The sequence below is a fragment of the Sorex araneus genome, chromosome 1 (assembly GCF_027595985.1).
Source record: "Sorex araneus isolate mSorAra2 chromosome 1, mSorAra2.pri, whole genome shotgun sequence".
NCBI classification, from domain to species: Eukaryota; Metazoa; Chordata; class Mammalia; order Eulipotyphla; family Soricidae; genus Sorex; species Sorex araneus.
In genome coordinates, this window is record NC_073302.1 from 161,503,333 (window position 1) to 161,524,042 (window position 20,710).

At 35.4% G+C, this 20,710-nt stretch overlaps 1 non-coding gene across 1 annotated transcript; it reads right to left on the reverse strand.

Annotated features, from left to right (window-relative positions):
* Positions 1-7,607: 7,607 nt before the first annotated feature.
* On the reverse strand, positions 7,608-7,764 carry LOC129401023 (U1 spliceosomal RNA). Its single transcript, XR_008628050.1, has one exon. It is a non-coding gene; the product is annotated as a U1 spliceosomal RNA (small nuclear RNA).
* Positions 7,765-20,710: the final 12,946 nt, after the last annotated feature.

The window sequence follows — 20,710 nt, forward strand, 5'->3', positions numbered from 1 at the left end:
CTGATTCTTTTGATAATTTCTCAGGGGTTCTTTATATCAGGGAGTGTCTTATCCCTGTCTTTGCTTTTTAATAATTCACATGCGAATGAGGTATTTATGTATGTATATATACATATTATATATATTACATATACATATTATATATACATATATATATGTTTCCCCTTATGATGATGTGTCCAGGAATATGTTCACTCATGTATGAGGCTGGCCCAAGCCTGTGGAAAGTGGCCTGGAGCATGGCGGTGGTTGGGTAGTGGAGGTCGGCTGCCAGGGTTGGATCCCTAGGGGTGGGGAGGGCTCTCACCCGCCCCTCTTTGGGGCACCCCTGGAACGGAGTCCGGTGGCATGGTTATGGGGGTCCTCATTTTATGCTCCCTTCTGGGAGAAGTAGCCGTGAGTGCTGGACAGTGGACCAAGAAAAGTTTCCATAAAATCATTGTATCAAGTACTCACAATGCTTTGTAGGTTGAAATTAACTCCAAACTAAAAGCTAAGAGAAACTCAAACACTTTGAAAGCAAAAACAAACAAAACATTTCCCAAATAAACAGTGGGTCAAAGAGGAAGATTAAAGAACAAATCAAAAGATTCATAAAAACAAAAATGAAGGGTGCCGGAGCGATAGCACAGCGGGTAAGGCATTTGGCTTGCACTCGGCCAACCCGGGTTCAATCCCCGGCATCCCATATGGTCCCCCAAGCAATGCCAGGAGTAATTCCTGAGTGCAAAGCCAGGAGTAACCCCTGAGCATCGCTGGGTGTGACTCAAAAAGCAAAAAAAAAAAAATGAAGACATGGGTTATGAGAGCATATGGAGCATGGAAAAAGGAGTACTAAGAGGGAAGTTCATAGCAGTGCAAGTAAGAAATAGTCTAAATAGATTATCTAACCACACATTCAAAGATATTAGAAAAATAATTGCAAAAGGAATATAAAGCAAGCAGAGGGGCAGAAGGATGGAAATAAATAAAAGGTAGAAAGAAATCAATCATATATAAACTAAAAAGGTAATACGAAAGGGCTGTGACACCAAGAGTTTATATTTAAAATGGATAACAATCAACACATCCTTAGACTCACAAATAAAAGCAGAGATAAAACTCTAATTAGGAAGTAATAAAAGGGGATGTGGACTATAACAGATGGCAGAGATTCAAAAGACAATAGGGGAATGATGCAAACAACTAAAAATGAAAATTCCATATGAGTATCCCTAATGAACATAGATGCAGAGACTTCAACATAATCTTAGCAAGCAAACTAAATACTGTACTGAAAGGATCTTAAAGGATTATATAAAACAATCAAGTGTGAATGCGAGATAATATAATATCTACAAAGTAATTAATGTATATACTACATTAATATAAGGATAGACTAAAATCATCAAGTAATATCAACACTTGCTGAGTATTTATATGGAATAATAAAACTCCTTGAATAGAAAAAGGAAATCTGAAAAATAATGAGACTTTTATTTCCCTGACTTCAAATTATACCATAATGCTGTAATAAATGTGATTGTATGGTACTGGAGACAATGCAGATTCTGAGACCAATAAAATAACATGGAGACAAGGATGCCCTCTCTAGAGATAAATCCTTAGATATATAGCAAATAACCAACAACAGAGAAGATAAAGTCATGAATTAGCATTAAAAAAACCCTCTCAGTATATCGTATTATGAAAACTGGTTGTTTACATGCAATATTAAAATAATGAACCTGAGTCCCTATCTTGCATCCATGCATAAAGTAAAAATTAAATAGATTAAAGACCTATCATATTAGACAAAAATCAAAAAATTGCTGGAGGAAAAGATAAATGTAACACTCCTTTGTATTGATCTCAGATATATATTCAGTGAGTAGATACTTTTGCTAAGGAAAAAAAAAACAAGCAAAAATAAAATAGGACTAAGTCAAACAAACAAGTTTCTGCACTGAAAAAATAACCATGTCTAAAAGAAAGAGATAATCTCAGAGTTCTATAAAATATTTGCTCCCCTCACAGATAACAGAGAGCTCTATAAATTAGCTGTAATTTGTAAAACACAACAATAAAAGCAAATGGAGAGTTACTCAACAGACAAGTCTTCAAAGAAGACAGATGGATGGAAGACCAATAGGCATGAGAAAACAGTTTCTTCCTCTCTTATTATTAAAGAGTTGCAAATCAAAAGAACAAGATATCACCTCACACTTATGAGAATAACCACATCAAAAGATCAGACTCAATTAGTGCTTCTGGAATTGTGGGGAAAAGGAACCTTCACCTACTGTTGGTAGGGTAAAGTAGGACTTGTTCAGCCTTCATGGAAAGCATTGGTGAGACTTCTTACATCATGTAATACAACCTTGTGAAATATATTTGGATCAGTAATGTATAATATACATAGTGCATGGGCCCATTTTAACCAAGCCAACATAATATCCAAACACATGTTTAGGTGAGAGCTTTAAAACTTTGTTATACAGGTGAAATAATACCAATACTCAATGTACAGCAAGCTAACATGACTGAAATGTCAATTTACCTTTGTCTAAGTATATTGTTTTTATGCACAGTGAGATTCCTATTAGATCTTTTTTTTCTAAAAGAAGTTATATTTAGGTGCAACAATTTCCTGCTGCTTTTTCATATGTCTCACTTTTCTCTACTATTATATTTGAAACTGCATCATTACTGTTGCAGAACATGAACTGATGATATGTGATGATGTTTTGAGGTAGAAAACCCTGCAAATGAGAGTTGAAAGTCATAATACTTCCTTATCCTTGTCTTCAGTTTGGCGATTGAATACATTCTATTTTCTCCTGTGCTTGTATGTGTCTATAAAAAACTTGTGGTTTCCTGGAATCGATCCTAACTTTTTTTCCCCCTGATGTAATTGTAAACACTATATTTTCATTTTTAAGGTTTTTACCTACTGTAAAAATGCAGGGTTAAATTGTAGATCATACACAGACAATAGAATGAAATAATATAAACATTTTACATGACAAATATTCCCCAATTTCTTCATAGCTTTTTTGGAGAAAAGAACATTTCCTTAAAGAGAGAAATAGTTCAGAGAATTTCAATACGGACATATCAGAAAATAAAATTGATATCTAAAATAAATCACATTCAGTATTCTACTGCCAAACAATGTCTTTACAAAAACTAGAAGGAATATCACCAGAGTGCTTCTGTCTGTAATGATTTTGATATTTTTCACATGTATCCACTAAATCCTACTAGCATTTGAAATTGCACTCTGTATTTTCCCATTTATATAAGATAGCATGGTCTGAGCTTTTCGAATATCAAATAAGAAAGATTTTATCTACTTTATTCTAACTAAAATAGAGCAAAAGAATAACAAAGGTGTTAGCTGTTTGGCATGGAAACAACTTTTATAACAGAGTTATGTAATTTTTAAAGTTTTGATGTGTCAAATTTGACTCATAGCATAACCTTGGAAAATTAGTTCTTAAAATAGAAACTAATGGTTACTTTTATTTAATAATAAAAAATAAAACTGGTTCTTATGGCCCAAAGAAATTTAAGTCAAACACATATAAAGAATACATAGAATGATTGCTATCAATTATAATATTGTAATTTAATCAAAACTGTAAATATAATTCTACATTATTAACACTAATATAATTTATATATGTAGAAATTAATCCTTGGGGCTGGAGTGATAGCACAGCGGGTAGGGCATTTGCGGCCGACCTGGGTTCGAATCCCAGCATCCTATATGGTCCCCTGAGCACCGCCAGGAGCAATTCCTGAGTGTAGAACCAGGAGTAACCCCTGTGCATCACTGGGTGTGACCCAAAAAGCAAAAAAAAAAAAAAAAGACAGAAATTAATCCTTAAACAAATAGACTTGGACAAGAACACAGAGCAGGTTTTTTGTTTGTTTGTTTGTTTTTTGGTGAGGAGGGGGACACACAGATGTTTTTTTTGCACTCAGGAACTATTCTGATCAGTACTTGGAACTGTATGGCATTTCAGGTATCAAACCTGAGTTGATCGTATGTACCGCTAATGCCCTGCCCATGGTACTATTGTTTCAGCACCAAGATCACAGAACTTTTATTATTTCAGGCTAAAGATAAAATATTGGGTACCAGGGACATAATTTAAAATTCCAAAAATCCACCAATTTGAGCACCACTGGGAATGACCCCTTACCCTCCCCCCCCAAAAAAGAAAACCTCCGTAAAATTAAATTCTTGCTTTACCTGACAACAGGACTGAGGATCTTTTGTAAGCTGATTGTACATACAAGTCTCTATTTGTGCTGGAAATAATATCAAATATCTATGCCAATTTAGGTAATATTTTTGTTCTTTCTGTTTAATTTTGTGTTCATCATCACTTAGGGTAAGGGCTATTTCTGTTATGTAAGCAATTCAACAACACAAGCAATGATATTCTCTACCACTGTTTATAAGAACATGTACTAAATGCTTTAAAGAAATTATTCTGTCATAAAACCTCCCTTACTACTTCCATTTTAAAGAAGAGATAATCAAATTTAAACAAGTCAAAGTCCAGAACTATGTTACACAAGAGCAATCCTTAATTCTGAAATACAAATTAAAATCCTATTAGTCAAAATTCAAACTAACTAGATTTCACCACATTTCTCCCTTTCTTCAAATAGTAATTCCTCAAAATGGTTTTCCTATCTTCTCATTTGCTTCAGTGAGACTCCATTCTCACTCTATTGTTAAATTTTATTACTTCTGCAACCACAGTTTATTCAAATAGATGTCTGAAATTCTATTCATAGGAGACCATATCATATGGAGGTAAAAACACAGTTCAGATCAGAAGCAGATAGACCTGCGGTCCAATTTTATCTCCACCACCAGCTAATTATTCACTAGAGGTAGGATAATTGGCTTATCTATATTCTAGCTCCCTAATTTGTAAAGAAGAGTTATAATTATTCTATCTAACTTTGGATCTGACCATTAACTAGTGTAAGACAAACACAATTCAAGGACAGTGCCTTAGGCCTTAGTAAGATCTGCATCATTAGTCTCCATTTCCTTTCACCCTTACTTATCACCCATATGTGTTTCTCACTTTCATTCAAGGACAACTGCAGAACTTCAGATGAATTTAGTGCTAATGAAAAGTGTAATATCTTGAAAAGATCTATATTGGGTTATTTGAACTACTTGTATGACTATCCATCTGGGTGTAGTGTGTGTGTGTGTGTGTGTGTGTGTGTGTGTGTGTGTGTGTGTGTGTGTGTTGGAGATAGGTGCAGAACATTTGCTATGCAGGAGATTTAAAAAAATTGTCACCCCAAGATATTCCTTTTCAAAAGTTTTATTTTACGTGAGGGAACCTTGAACAAGGCTGCCTTTTATGAGGTTAATTTCATATGTCTTTCCCTTAAAGATATGTCCCTGGAAGATTTGGTCTCTATCTTTATCAAAAAGAAGGCAAGACTTAAAATCTCATGTCTATGGCCAAGTGATAGTACAGAAGGTAGAGTGTTTCACTTGCACAAGGCCGAGTGGGTAGGATCGCTGGCATCTAATAAGGTCTCCCGAGCTGTACCAGCAGTAGTTCCTGAATGCAGAGCCAGGACTCAGCCCTGAGCATTTCCATGCATGACCCCAAAAGAAATAAGAATACAAAACCAAAAAACTGTATGCCTATGTTTTTTTTTACACTGCCTTCACTGATAACCTTCTAATTGACATTTCTTTTCTTCTTCCCAATCTCCTCTGCTTTGCATAAATTATTCTAGAAGGCATCAGAAGCTGTAGAGGTGAATTACTCAGTTTTTCTGAACATTTTCCATGTATCCAATAGATACATATGTTGTTAATAAACTTATATCACTTTTCATATAAGTCTATCTGATGTTTGATTATTTATTTAGCCTCTGAAGAATCAAGAGGGTTATGGGTTGATATCTTTGTGCTCTGACAACTACTGTGTTAATTTTTATTATACCTATGCTAATAGCTACCACTTACTACAAAGCTTAAAAATTACTCGATTCTGCACTGAATACTTATTCTTCATTATTTTTCTATTATCATAGGAAATATGATAACTTTGAAAGGTAGATGTAATTATTATTTTTCATTTCCCAATAAAAAACTCTCGCTTAGAAAGTTTATGTAATTTCCCAAAGGTCTCATATTGCTCTTATGTGTTAGAGTTCATCTAGAAATGGAAATTCTCTGAATCTTCATTTTTACTCACTTCAAGCTATATCTGTTCATATATATGTCATATTCTATGCAATTTTGTTCTGTAGTTTGTAGTATTTTGTTTTTTAATTAGCTCTATTGGGCTGGAGCAATAGCACAGAGGGTAGGGTGTTTGCCTTGCACACGGCCAATCCAGGTTCGATTCCTCCGGCCCTCTTGGACAACTTGTCAAGCTACTGAGAGTATCTCTCCCAAACAGCAGAGCCTGGCAACCTACCTGTGGCATATTCAATATGCCAAAAACAGTAGCAACAAGTCTCACAATGGAGACGTTACTGATGCCCGCTGGAGCAAATCAATGAGCCACGAACTGACAGTGATACAGTGATACAGTGAATTAACTCTATTGTTATACTATTTAATTATTTTGGCACTGTAGTAAATATTCAGAGATTAGCAAGATGAATAAATACAAATATTTCAGAGAAGATTGTTTGCTTAATGAGATAAGTGGGAAGACTTAGAGGTTTCACACCAATATAAAAGAAATGGCTATTCAAATATATATTTTTATACTGTGTCCAATTTTCTTGCTGAAGTTAGGAATAGCCCATTTTGGTATCAATACAGGTTATAATTAAAGAGTTTTCAAGTAGTAGTCAACTATTTGGCTAACAATTTGAGTCAATACAAACATTAGTATATATTTACTTCTTTGAGGTTGCAAATATAATTAACATAACTATATCTAAAAAAATTACCAAATATGCATTTAAGTTTTCTCTTATATTTCATTTGATATTTCATGGTGGGAAAAGTGCACTGATGCTATATCAAAGTTTTATTCCAATATTACATATAGATTTTAGAAACTGAATTGAGAACTTATATAAGGTAACTTTAATAGATGTTAAAAGGAAAATATTTAAGATGCCCTTTTCTAGTTAATTAGAAATTATTTTATCATGTTTAAACAAAAATTACACATCAGAGATCATCAGTTTTATGAAGCACAGTTAACTCTAGTGATAAAATAGGTCACCTAGAGACATTCAATTTTGTATGTGAAAGTTAAAGATGAGATAATTCATTCAAAGGTGTGTATTTGGAAATGGTCCCAAGTGAGATGTCTACAAATTAAATATTTGGCAAAATTCCTCAGATAAATGGAAAAGGTCATATTGAAAAATTTGATTTTGTGGATTTTAACAGGTGCACTATAAAATATAATTACTATTTAAACAACCTCTAATGCCACTTCAGTAACCAGTTTAACCAGCCACCTCTCAATTCCTGTAAGTAAGACACAGATATAATTGTATGTCTGTTAAAAAATTTTTCCTATTATTGTTTGATTACAAAGTCACTGTTACATTTAACTGAATCAAAAGTTAACTATGATCTTCATTTTTTTATTTTTTTTATTCAGGGGAGAGCATGAATGCATCCCCCCACTACCACAAATTCTGCAGTTGAGTTTCCCACATTTGGGGAAATTGCAGGAATCAGAAGATACATGTGCAATGGGTAAGCCTCTCTCTGAGAAAACTATCATCATGGTATCTCCCCTAACAGGTAAATATAACTATGATCTCAGTTCTCTGAAAACAACCACAATCTTTCCCAAATGAAAATCCCACAAAACACAGTACTTAAATAGGTAAATCTAAATTCCAAATGTATTTACAGAAAAAAGCAAGTAAACATGTTTTATGATTAAAATATTAATATTTGCAGATTGATATTCTGTTTTTGAGTTTTAAAAATGAAAAGTTATCATGTATTATCATAAGAAGTTATATCCACAGAAAAATAGTACATATTTTTATAGCTTTATAGAATAAAAGTTATAACTTTTGGAGAAATGAGGTTTCTAATATATTACTTTTTGAATTGGGAAAATAAGGATTCTTTTGGAACAAACTAGATATAGAACACAGTAAATTACATTTAAAAACAAAAAGTGAATATAACCAATGCATGCTAATATTTAAAATAGTTATATTTGAATACCATTATAGCTGTATCAAAAGAAGATCATAAAATTAAAGAAGGTTTTTTCTGGGGATCAAACTCAGTATACATTCAAATCAAGTGTTCTGCCACTGAGTAACATTCCTGGTACCTGATAATCAAAGTACCCAATCACTTATTGGCTTATCCAGTAGGGTAACAAAGTATAAAACTAGTTGTCATAGTTTAAAAGTTTTAACTATTTTGCTTACTTACATTGCTCCGTAATGGTCTTTTTCCCCTTTTCATTTTATTTGAGATTATTTATTTCTTTCAAAAAACTTTGGCATTACACCCTGGCTGGCGGCACGCCATTCCCCAGCTCCGCAGCCATTTTCTCTTCCGGCCCAGGTGTGTGACCTACCCCAACAGCCCTTCCCAGTCCCTGCCAAGATCTCAGATCTAGCTATAATGCTGTATGGGGCATGGCCTATGTTACAGGGAGTGCCACCTCCGCTGAAGTGGGCATGGCCTCTTTTGGAGCTGCCTGGAGTTATTTATCTCATACCCATCAATCTGTTGTTACATCCCAGTCTTCATTACCTAAGTTTGTGAGTAACATCCTAGCTATTCCAAACACAGTAGTCCAATAGGCTGCTTGTCTTCCAATTTCACCAAAATACCAATGAATACAAGCAGCTGTACAAGCCCAATATAAAAGCGCACATTCTCTGAAAGCATCACTGGAGGCCTCACATAAGGAACAGAGGAACATCTGAGAGGAAGAACATGTTCTAGTAGGGGAAAATAAAAAGGCAACCACCATTGACCAAGCCCATACAGAAACCTTGCTCTCAACAAAAGGGAATAGGGATAATGAACTTGAAGGTCACTCCTCCATACCACCACAACAACATGAAGAAATAGCACAAGGAGAGGACAATGAAAAGAGGCTAGAACCCTCAATATGTGTTTCCCACAAACTTGAGCTCTCCAATAAAGAATTCAGAGATGAAATGCTGAAGATGTTCAATGATCTCAAAGAAATAATAGAACAGGTATCCCTTACATTAAAGGAGAATATGAAAGAAATAATAGAACAGACAGCCGAGAAAATACAGGAAGAAACGATGGCAGAAATAAAAAGGCTACAAAAAAGAAATGTCACAAATAAAGGATTCAGTAGATGAAATAAAAAACTCAGTGGGTGCCCTCAACAATAGAATGGCTGCAGGGGAAGACAGAATCAATGAGCTTAAAGCTGCAGGAAACCTACAGACAACAACAAACAATGGGCAGAGATCTCAAAATAGCTTTAGGACAAATCAGAGTCCTAGAAGATGATTTCAAGAGCAAGAAAATTAGAATCATCAAAGTATCAGAAGGACAGGGAAGCAACCCCAATAAAAAAGCCACAGTCAAAAAAAATCATTGCTGAAAAGTTCCCAGAGCTGGAAAATGCAGGCATCCATATTCAAGGAGCCAGAAGGGTGTCAGCTAAAAGAGACCCTAACAAAAAAAAAACTTCAAGACATATCATACTTAAAATGATGGACATCATGGATAGAGACACAATACTGCAAGCAGCAAGGTCAAAGAAGAAAATCACATACAAAGGAGCACCCCTTAAATTCACAGCAGACCTTTCAGAGGAAACCCTGCAAGTCCAAAGGCAATGGTGAGATATAGTGAAAAAAACTCAATGAAATCAATGCTTCACCAAGAATTGTTTATCCGGCTAAACTCAAATTCAAACTCGAAGGAACTATACACTATTCTGTGGATAAACAACAACTCAGGAACTTCATAGACTAAAAACCAAACCTAAAAGAAGGACTAAAGGGGCAATTGAAAGACAAGAAAAACCCCGACAAGCACAACAAACCCTTACAGAAAGATGGCACAAAACCCCATAACAATAATCTCTCTCAATGTCAATGGTCTAAATTTACCAGTTAAGAGAAACAGAGTTGCAAAATAGATTCAGTCTCTGAGACTGAACCAAACTTTCTGCAGCCTGCAAGAAACACATCTGATGAGCCAGAACAAGCACAGACTCAAAGTTAAAGGATGGAATGCAATCCTTCAAGCAAAGAACTCACTCAAAAAGCTGGGGTGGCCTTACTAGTATCAGACAACATAGATTTCAGGTTGAAAAAGATTAGAAGGGACAGGGAAGGCCATATTTTATTAATCAAGGGATATTACAGCAGGATGGAATCACTCTTCTAAACATGTATGCACCCACTATATCTCCTAAATACCTACAACAACTGCTAACAGACCTTAAAAAGGACATTGAGAGCAGCACAGTAGTAGTTGAAGACCTCAACACAACCCTATCATCTCTGGACATATCAAGAAAATTAAAACTCAGCAAGGAATTACTGGCTCTGAAGGACAAAATAGAAGAGAGAAGGCTAATAGATCTATACAGGACCATATACCAAAAAATAATTTTTAAAAATAGAAAGCACATTATTTTCCAGTGTACATGGAGCATTTTCCAGAATAGACCATGTGCTGGGCCACATAAGATACCTCAACAGAATCAGGAAGATAGCCATTGTATCAGCTACCTTTTCAGACCATGATAGACTGAAGATATAAGTTAATCAAATACAGAGGAGAAAACCAAATCAAACACCTGGAAATTAAACAACTCAATGTTGAACAATGAGTGGGTTAGGAAGGAAATCAAGGAAGAAATCAAAAGTACCTAGAAACAAATGAGAATGAAGACATGAGCTCCCAGAACCTGTGGGATGCAGCTAAAGCCAAGTTAAGGGAAAATTTATAGCCCTCCAAGCATTTCTCAGGAAGGAAGAAAGAGCCCACATAAATAACTTGGCTTCACAGCTAAAGATTTTAGTAAAGGAGCCCAAAGCAGGCAGAAGGAAAGAAATAATAAAACTTAGAACGGAAATCAATGACATTTAAACCCAAAAGACAAACCGAAAGATCAATAAAAGTAAGAGCTGTTTCTTCGAGAAAATAAACAGGATTGATAAACCACTAGCAAGACTCACAAAGAAAGAGAGAGAGAGAGAACCCTCATAAACCTAATCAGAAATGAAAAGGGGAACATCACAACAGAAACCAAAGAAATTCAAAAGATCATCAGAGTCTGCTTTGAAAGTCTGTATGTCACGAAACAAGAGAACCTACAAGAAATGAATAAATTTCTGGATTCCTTTAATCGCCCAAGTCTGAATCAAGAAGACCTGGAGTACCTAAATAGTCTTATTAATATCAAGGAAATTGAAACTGTAATCAAAAGTCTCCCCCAAAACAAAAGCCCAGGTCCAGATAGATTCATTAGCGAATTCTTTCAAACACTTAAAGAGGACCTATTGCCAGTTCTTCTCAAGCTTTTCCAGGAAATTGAAGAAACAGAAACTCTCCCAAACAGTTTCTATGAGGCTCATATCTCCATAATACCAAGAGCAAACAAAGACAACACTAACAAGGAAAACTACAGGCCAATATCCCTGATAAACATGAATGCAAAAATTCTCAACAAAAGATTAGCAAATAGAATTCAACAACTCATCAATATACCACGACCAAGTAAGATTCATCCTGGGGATACAAGGATGGTTTAACATTTGGAAATAAATCAACATGATCCATTATATCAACATAAGAAAACATAAAAACCATATGATATTATCAATAGATGCAGAGAAAGCATTTGACAAGATCCAGTACCCGTTTATGATAAAAAGTCTTACCAAAATGGGTATAGGAGCGACTTTCCTCAATATAGTGAAAGTCATCTACTACAAGCTTATGGCAAGCATCATTCAAATGGGGAAAAAAATAAGAGCCTTCCCTCCAAGATCAGGGATGAGACAAGGATGCCCACTCTCTCCAATTCTGTTGAATATAGTACTAGAGGTACTTACATAAGCGGCTAGGCAAGAAAAAGATATTAAGGACATGTGGGTAGAAAAGGAAGAAACAAGCTCTCACTATTTGCATATGGTATGATACTATACTTTGAGAACCCTAAAACATCTACCAAGAAACTCCTATAAACAATAGACTTGTTGCAGGCTATAAAATCAATAACCAAAAGTCCATGATTTTCCTATAAGCAAATAATGAGAGAGAAGAAAGTAAAATGAAAAAAAAAATCCCATTCGCAATCATTCCTCAGAAAATCAAGTACCTCGGAATCATCTTAACTAAGGAGGTAAAGGACTTTTACAAAGAAAACTACAAAACGCAATTTCAAGAAATAAAAGAAGACACGAGGAAATGGAAAGATATCACCTGCATATGGATTGGGAGAATTAACATTATCAAAATGGCAATACTCCCCAAAGCATTGTACATATTCAACGCGGTCCCTATAAGGATACCCATGACATTCTTCAAAGAAATGGGCCAAATACTCCTGCAATTTATATGGGACAATAAGCCCCCAGGAATAGATAAAGTAATTCTTGGGAAAAAGACGATGGGAGGAGTCATCCTCTGAAACCTCAATCTCCACTACAAAGCTGTAATAATTAAAACAGCATGGTAGTGGAACAAAGGCAGAGCCTCAGACCAGTGGAACAAGGTGGAATATCCTGACACACACACACACACACACACCCTCAAACATATGAGCATCTAAACTTTGATAAAGAAGCAAGAAATGTGAAGTGGAAGAAGGAAAGCCTTTTCAACAAATGGTGCTGGCAAAATTAGACAGCTACATGCAAAAAAATAGGCTCAGATCTCTACCTATTATCATGTACAAAAGTCAGGTCAAAGTGGATTAAAGATCTCAACACAGACCAGAATCCATAAGTTACATGGAAGACAAGGTTGGTAAAACCCTGCACTACATTGAAGCTAAAGGTATTTTCAAAGATGACACGCCACTGGCCAAGCAAGTGAAAACAAAGATGAACACATGGGACTATCTTAAACTGAGAAGGTTCTGCACCTAAAAAGATACAGTGACCAAAGTACAAAGACAGTCTACAGAATGAGAAAGGATATTAACCCAATACCTGTAGGATAACATAGCCTCAGGTAGTTTAGGTTTATTGGGTTACTCCCATTACAGTGATCCCATTCATATTTGTTTATTTGTATCTTCTTTCTTAGTGTTCTGTTGCCTTGTAAATATTGTTTATCTCTTCTCCTTGAGTCCTTTGCATAGTTTATTCAGAGCCATGTCCTTTTTGTATGAACACAGGAAGACTTAGCAAATGCTATGCTTTTATAACCTGGGAGTCATTTGACTCTACATGATATTTTCCTCCTGGGCATCTGTTCTCTTGACCTAAGACTCAGCTGCCCTTACTTCCTAGCACCCCCAAAAGCAGGGTCCTGACAAGGGAAGAGACAGACCCAGGGCAAGCGGTGAGTTGTGTGCTACCCTGGTATCGAGATGAACCTGGCCAAAGTGCCTAATACTTAACTATAAGTTAAGAGCTTGGTCATGGACAAATGCTGTCATGATCCATACAGTGATACCTAGATTTGGACCCTGCTAGGGTTAGGAATGATTAATCTGGCCTGAGTGCTGTAGTCTAAGTCTGTGGCAAGATGTTGCCAGGAGAGTTGCTTTACAAGCCTCAATATATCTCTTGCCATGTCCATATAAAAATAACTAGTATTAAGATGTTAATGAGTGTTTAGACTAAGGGAAAAACACCTTAAGTGTCAGGAAGGGCTTTGGAATGCCCCTAGGCTGTGTTCCCTTTGAACCTGGTGGCCCTCAGGAAGGGCTTTCTTATGTTGATTTTGCTACCAGACTGTGTGTAGCCCAGAGGGCAAGGTGACAGACAAGTAGAGGGAGAGACTAGTCAAGGAGAGGATCCAGAGATGATTCAGTAGATCCAGAGAGAGGACAGAGATAGGAGTGCGGGAAATGAGAAAGATGTAAGATTGAATAAACGGTAACTAATCAGCAACCAGCTTGGTCCTCATTCTTCCTTCGCTGTCCTTGGCCAACGGCCGTCCTGATCCAGTCCATACACAGCGGTTGCAGAGCACCAAACATGGGTGGTGAGACAGAGCTGCCCGGAGAGCCCTATCTCACTAAAAACTAAAGCCCCTCAAAGTGCTCTAGTTTTTTTACAGATACTTATCTGATAAGGGGTTGATATTAAGGTTATAAAAGGCACTGGTTCACTCTATGAGAAGAAAACATCCAACCCCGTCAGAAAATGGGGGGTGGAAATGAAGAGAAATTTTCTCAAAGAAGAAATCCGAATGGCTAAAAGGCACATAAGAAAATGCTCTACATCACTAATCATCAGGGAGATGCAGATTTAAAACAACAATGAGATATCATTTTACACCACAGACACTGGCCCACATCTGAAAGAACAAAAGCAACTGGTGTTGGTGCAGGTGTGGGGAGAAATGGACTCTGCTTCACTGCTGATGGAAATGCCGACTGGTTCAGCCCTTTTGGAAAACAATATGGACAATTTTCAAAAAATTAGAAATTTAGCTCCCATCTGACCCAGCTATACCACTCCTGGGAATGTATCCTGGAGGGGCAAAAAGGTATAGTCGAAATGACATCTGCACTTATATGTTCATTGCGGCACTTTTTTCAATAGCCAGAATCTGGAAAAAACCTGAGTGTCCGAGAACAGATGACTGGTTAAAGAAACTTTGGTACATCTATACAATAGAATACTATGCAGCTGTTAGAAAAGATGAGGTCATGAACTTTGCATATAAGTGGATCAATATGGAAAGTGTCATGTTAAGTGAAATGAGTCAGAAAGAGAGAGACAGACATAGAAAGATTGCACTTATCTGTGGAATATAAAGTAACAGAATGGGAGACTAACACCTAAGAGTAGTAGAGATAAGGAGCAGGAGGTCTGCCCCACTGCTTGGAAACTGATCTTAAATGCTGGAGAAAAAGGCAGTTGAGATGGAGAAGGAAACACCGAGTAGATGATGTTGAGAGGAACCATTGGGGTCGAAAGATGCTTGCCAAAAGTAGACTATAGGCTGAATATGATGGCCACTTCATACCTCTATTGCCAACTACAACACCCAAAAGGAGAGATAACAAAAGGGAATTCCCTGTAGCAGCATCAGAGTGGGGTGGTGGGGGATGAGGTGGGGGTGGTGGGAGGGATACTGAGAACATTAGTGGGGGATATGGACACTGGTGGAGGGATGGGTAAACGATCACTGTATGACTGAAATGCAAACACAAAAGTTCATAAATTTGTTAATGTACCTCATGGTGATTTGCTAATAAAAAATTTGAAAAACAAATAAAATGATCAATTATAAATCTTATTTCAAAATAAAAACTTTGGCATTAAATAGTTATCAATCTCAGACCTGTTAAATTTATGGTATGTTCTGTGTGCATTATGGTAGATAATTTGCATGGAACATTCTGCTAAATCTTTTGAAGAAAATTGAAATGCACTAAATACCATGGAAATGAGGGCTACTTTTCTATTATTAAATAAAAATAATATTTTTTATTATAAAAAGAAATAAAACACTAACAGATTATTCTAAATTGGTACATTTTAGTCAGAACTTAATACAGAATATGTTATTGTGTGATTTAATTATTATGCAATTATTTAAATATACTACAGATAATTAATCTTTTAATAATTAGATTATTGGTATTTGACATCACATAGAATGTGTAGTTTTATAAATCTTTATAATATTTTTCTTTGTATTAATTTTGATATATGAGCAAAATTTTACAAGAGACTAAGGAAATCTATACTGTCTTATGTGTCTATTAGATATTTGACAAAAAATTCCAAACATCTGTATGTTTTGTTACAAAATTGCCATACTGGTATATGACTCATAATAATAACTTTCATTTTATGTTGACAGTCCCCATAATTCTTTTCACTATTATTTTGTAAATCTTTAATTTAAAATTTATGCTGAATTTTTGTTTAAATTCTTTCACACAAAATTTTACCTGATTTTTTATTTAAATACTTTTATTAGGGACTCTTATTTTGACACATTGATGAAGGCTGAGAGTAAAAACTTGGAGGTAATATTAAATCCTATTAAATATTAAGGAAAAAGATGTGGAACTCAAATCCTGACCGTTCATCCACAGTCCCTTGATACCTTTTATTATTCCATTGAAAGGTACCAGAATATACTGGCCCATCTCAAAATATGCCCCTTTATTATAAAAATTATTCTGTGCTACAGTAACCTGAATACAGTAAAGTGCAGGGAGCATGTCCTACCTTTCTCACCTCCATTTCCTTCCTCATAGTATTAGGTAAAACTCCCATGTGGAAGATGTTTTGCTGGCAAAAGATGAAAGGAAAATATCAACAGAGATAAAGAATCTAGGCTGAGAGAATTCTGAACAATTAAACATAGTTATAATGAATTTTGGGCTGGAATGATAGCACAGCAGTAGGGCATTTGCCTTGCCTGCGGCCGACCTGGATTTGATTCCTCCACCCCTCTTGGAGAGCCCAGCAAGCTACTGAGAGTATTGAGCCCGAATGGGAAAGCCTGGCAAGCTACCCGTGGTGTATTCTATATGCCAAAAACAGTAACAACAAGTCTCAAAATGGAGATGTTACTGGTGCCTGCTCAAGCAAACCGATAAGCAATGGGATGACAGTCTTGATTGACTGTATTTGACAGTATAATGAATTTTATTTTTCTGTTGTCTGCCACATATTTAGTCACTTCCTATATTTTCTTCTCTTTATTCAACTTAAAATATAAACACTTAGGAGCTTCTTTCAGTTATCATTTCTTGGTGATGACAGGTCTATGTCAGATAAAACATATGTAAAATAAATTTGAATGCTTTTATTTTGTTAATTTGTCTTTTTTTTCTAGAGAAAAAGCTGAGACCTAAGAAATGTTTAGAAAATATTATCCTCCATTTTACCTGCCCATTTTAAAAGACATACTGACTGAATTATTCTCCCTGATGTATCTACAAAGTATAAATTAAATTAGAGATAGTTCTGTGGCTAAAAAATAATGAAACTTAATAAATTATTTCATGCAAAAATATTCACAAACAAGTACAATTTCAACTAGTGCCACGTAGAGTCATATAAACTATCTGAAGAAAGTTACATATGGATGCCACATGAACTGAAAATCACAACATGGAATATTCATCATTTGAGTATAATCCTAAATTTCATGAGCACATTTATTCCTCAAAGGAAAAAAATAATTTTAGTTTAGAAAAACAAACAACTGGTAAAATAAACAACAAAATAAGTTCTTCACAATTTAAAGCTCTTGTCTTATGTAAGGATTTAAGTTTTAAGTTAGTGCTGATTCTTTGGTACACTCTGAGAGGATGAACCAAGTCTTTGCTATGTTACATTTCTGAAATTTAATTAACCTGGGTATTTCTTTGCTTTTCAATGGGACCTAGGAAAAGTTAAAGATCATATATCTGTTTTCAAAATAAGACAAGAGATGGCCCACTCTACTAGACACAATTTCCCTTTCTGATAATATAACTTATAGTACATTTTGCCAAAGTAAACATGTTTGAAGTTCAAGTTTAGTCAGCCTCCTTTCCCACGTTGCCTACGGAAATTTCATTGATGGGCTATTTGTTGGTGCCATAGAGCACATTTACTCTTAAGGTTTTGAGAAAATCTTAGATACTAAATGAGATATTGCGTGAGCTCAATTACCAGGTAATGTAAAACTATGTTTGTCTTAAATATTCACCAGTGTTTGCAAAACTCATGGATCTCAGAAACAAAGCTCCTTTATAGATCACTTCTTGTAATAATCTCCCTCATAATTTGAAAGGAAGCAAAAATGTGTGAATATAGAATTATAAATAGTTTGACATTTTACATTTAACAAATTCAGCCATAGAACACAAACTGGCTTTGAAAAAAATACCAAAACTATTCATTAAATACGGAAAAACTCAAACTGTATATCTTACAAAGGGAAACACTGTACAAAGAGTAATCAATTATATATAAATTACTATTATAAAAATGATGCTCAAATTAGATACAGTTTCAAGTTTCAGGACTATAAAAGGATACTTCTAGGCCTAGAATTTTAGCAAATGATTCCTTCTCTACCATTGGTTAGTTATTTCTTATGTATACTGCAAATTTCTGTGAAATACTGTCTATTTGAGGAAATAATGAAACAAGGGCTATGTATTCTTTTATTGACTTTCTCATAGCAACTTTATTTTATATCCATAACATTTAAAAAATAATCGTAATTAAATACTAAACAATGCAATAGGTTTGTAATATTTTCTTTTTTATTAAAATATTGCAGAAGGTGACAATATGGACGATTCTCAAAAAACTAGAGGTTGAGCTCCCATTTGACCCAGCAATACCACTGCTGGGAATATATCCCAGAAAAGCCAAAAAGTATAGTCGAAATGACATCTGCACTTATATGTTCATCGCAGCACTGTTTACAATAGCCAGAATCTGGAAAAAACCCGAGTGCCCTAGAACAGATGACTGGTTAAAGAAACTCTGGTATATCTATACAATGGAATACCATGCAGCTGTTAGAAAAAATGAGGTCATGACGTTTGCATATAAGTGGATCAGCATGGAAAGTATTATGCTAAGTGAAATGAGTCAGAAAGAGAGAGACAGACATAGGAAGATTGCACTCATCTGTGGACTATAGAATAATAGACTATAAGACTAACACCCAAGAATAATATAAATAAGTACCAGGAGGTTGTCTCCATGGCTTGGAGGCTGGTCTCTCATTTTGGGCAACTCAGAGAAGGGAACACCAAGTAAAATGTGATTGGAGGTCATGTGGGGGAAAGATGATGCGGGCCCAATATAGACTAGAGACTGAACACAATGGCCACTCAACACCTTTATTGCAAACCACAACACCTAATCAGAAAGAGAGAACAAAAGGGAATACCCTGCCATAGTGGCAGTTTGGGGTGGGGGGAGACAGGACTGGGGAGGGGGGGAGGGATGTTGGGTTTACTGGTGGTGGAGAATGGGCACTGGTGAAGGGATGGGTTATCAAACTTTGTAAGGGAGAAACATGAGCACAAAGATGTATAAATCTGTAACTGTACCCTCACGTTGACTCACCAATTAAAAATAAACTATTAAATTAAAAAAATAAATAAATAAATACATAGTAAAACTACAAAAAAATAAAAATATTGCAGAAGGTGTTGATTAAAATAATGTTTAGCAGCAGCAGTTACAATCCAAAGAGCAGACAATAAATATTTATTGAATCAATTTGATTCATTTTTATTTCACATTACTAAGTAATTTTATTCATGTATAAATTTATGTTAAATGTCTTAAAATACATCAAGGACTATGCTACCTAGTAAAGATTCAAATTTAAGTTGGCTCACAATACTGATTTTAAGTTTCTGACAATGCTATGGTAGGGAAAATAGAAAAATATTATGCAATAAATAACATATAGATATAAAATTTATATGGAAGCAAAAATATATGTATAAATACACATATATACATACATTTTTTAGCATGGGAACTTTCAGGAAGAGATGGAATTTTCATGTTTTGTCCTTTGTTCACAACACGTCTCACAATGAAGATGTTACTGGTGCCTGCTAGAGCAAATCTATGAACAACGGGACAACATTATACAGTGCTATAGTCCTTTGCTCACTGCTGAGGATTGTGGTACCTATCACATTGGGGAGGCAAAGGGCATGCACAAAGCTTGTGAATTTTAATTCAAATTCATTCCTGATTGTTGATGTAGTCTCTAAGAGGGCATTATGTCTTTTATAAAAAGTTATATTTTTAGATATAATGCTTCTTGCAGACTACATCGTTAATCAGAAATGACTTTAAAATTGAAGTTGAGCTACTGGTTAAGCTAATAAAAATGCTAATATCAATTTAAAATGATGAAAAAAATAGAAGATTCTTTAAATGCTGATATGAATATTATGTATACACATATCTCAATTAGTTATCTCAAACTTCCTTCTTGAAGGAAAGTTTTTTTGTTTTTGTATTTTGCTTTTGGGGTCACACCCAGCGATGTGCACGGGTTACTCTGTACATTGCTGGGTGTGACTTTGCATTCAGGAATTACTCTAGGTGGTGATTGGGGGACCATATGGGATGCTGGAAATCGAAACCAGGATTGCTGAGAGCAAGGCAAATGCCCTACCCATTGTATTATCACTCCAGCCTCTAGAAAGGAAGTTTTAAAAACATATGGTGTTGACAAATCATTTTGCCAAGTAGCCATAGCTTTAAATGTGTGGGTACTTGATAATATTGCTCTATCTCAGAATTATGGGTAGTGATTTTGTGGTATATTAGAACTATGTGTGTGTATGTTGAGGATGGTTAACCTTCATTAGTTGTTTGAGTTTGTGCATGCCTTTAGTTTGAACCACTTCTGGCATTTTGGGCCTGGAGGTAGAAGCTGTGACAGCCACCAGAAGAAGCAAGATTCCCTGGGTGACTAATAATCTGTTATAGGTCTTGCGACTCTTGGCAATCTCACAGTGTTGCAGGTGACTTATATAACACAGGGAGTGAGGGAGGTGGCCTCAAGATAAAAGGCTTTGCCATTCTCCGTTCAACCTACTTC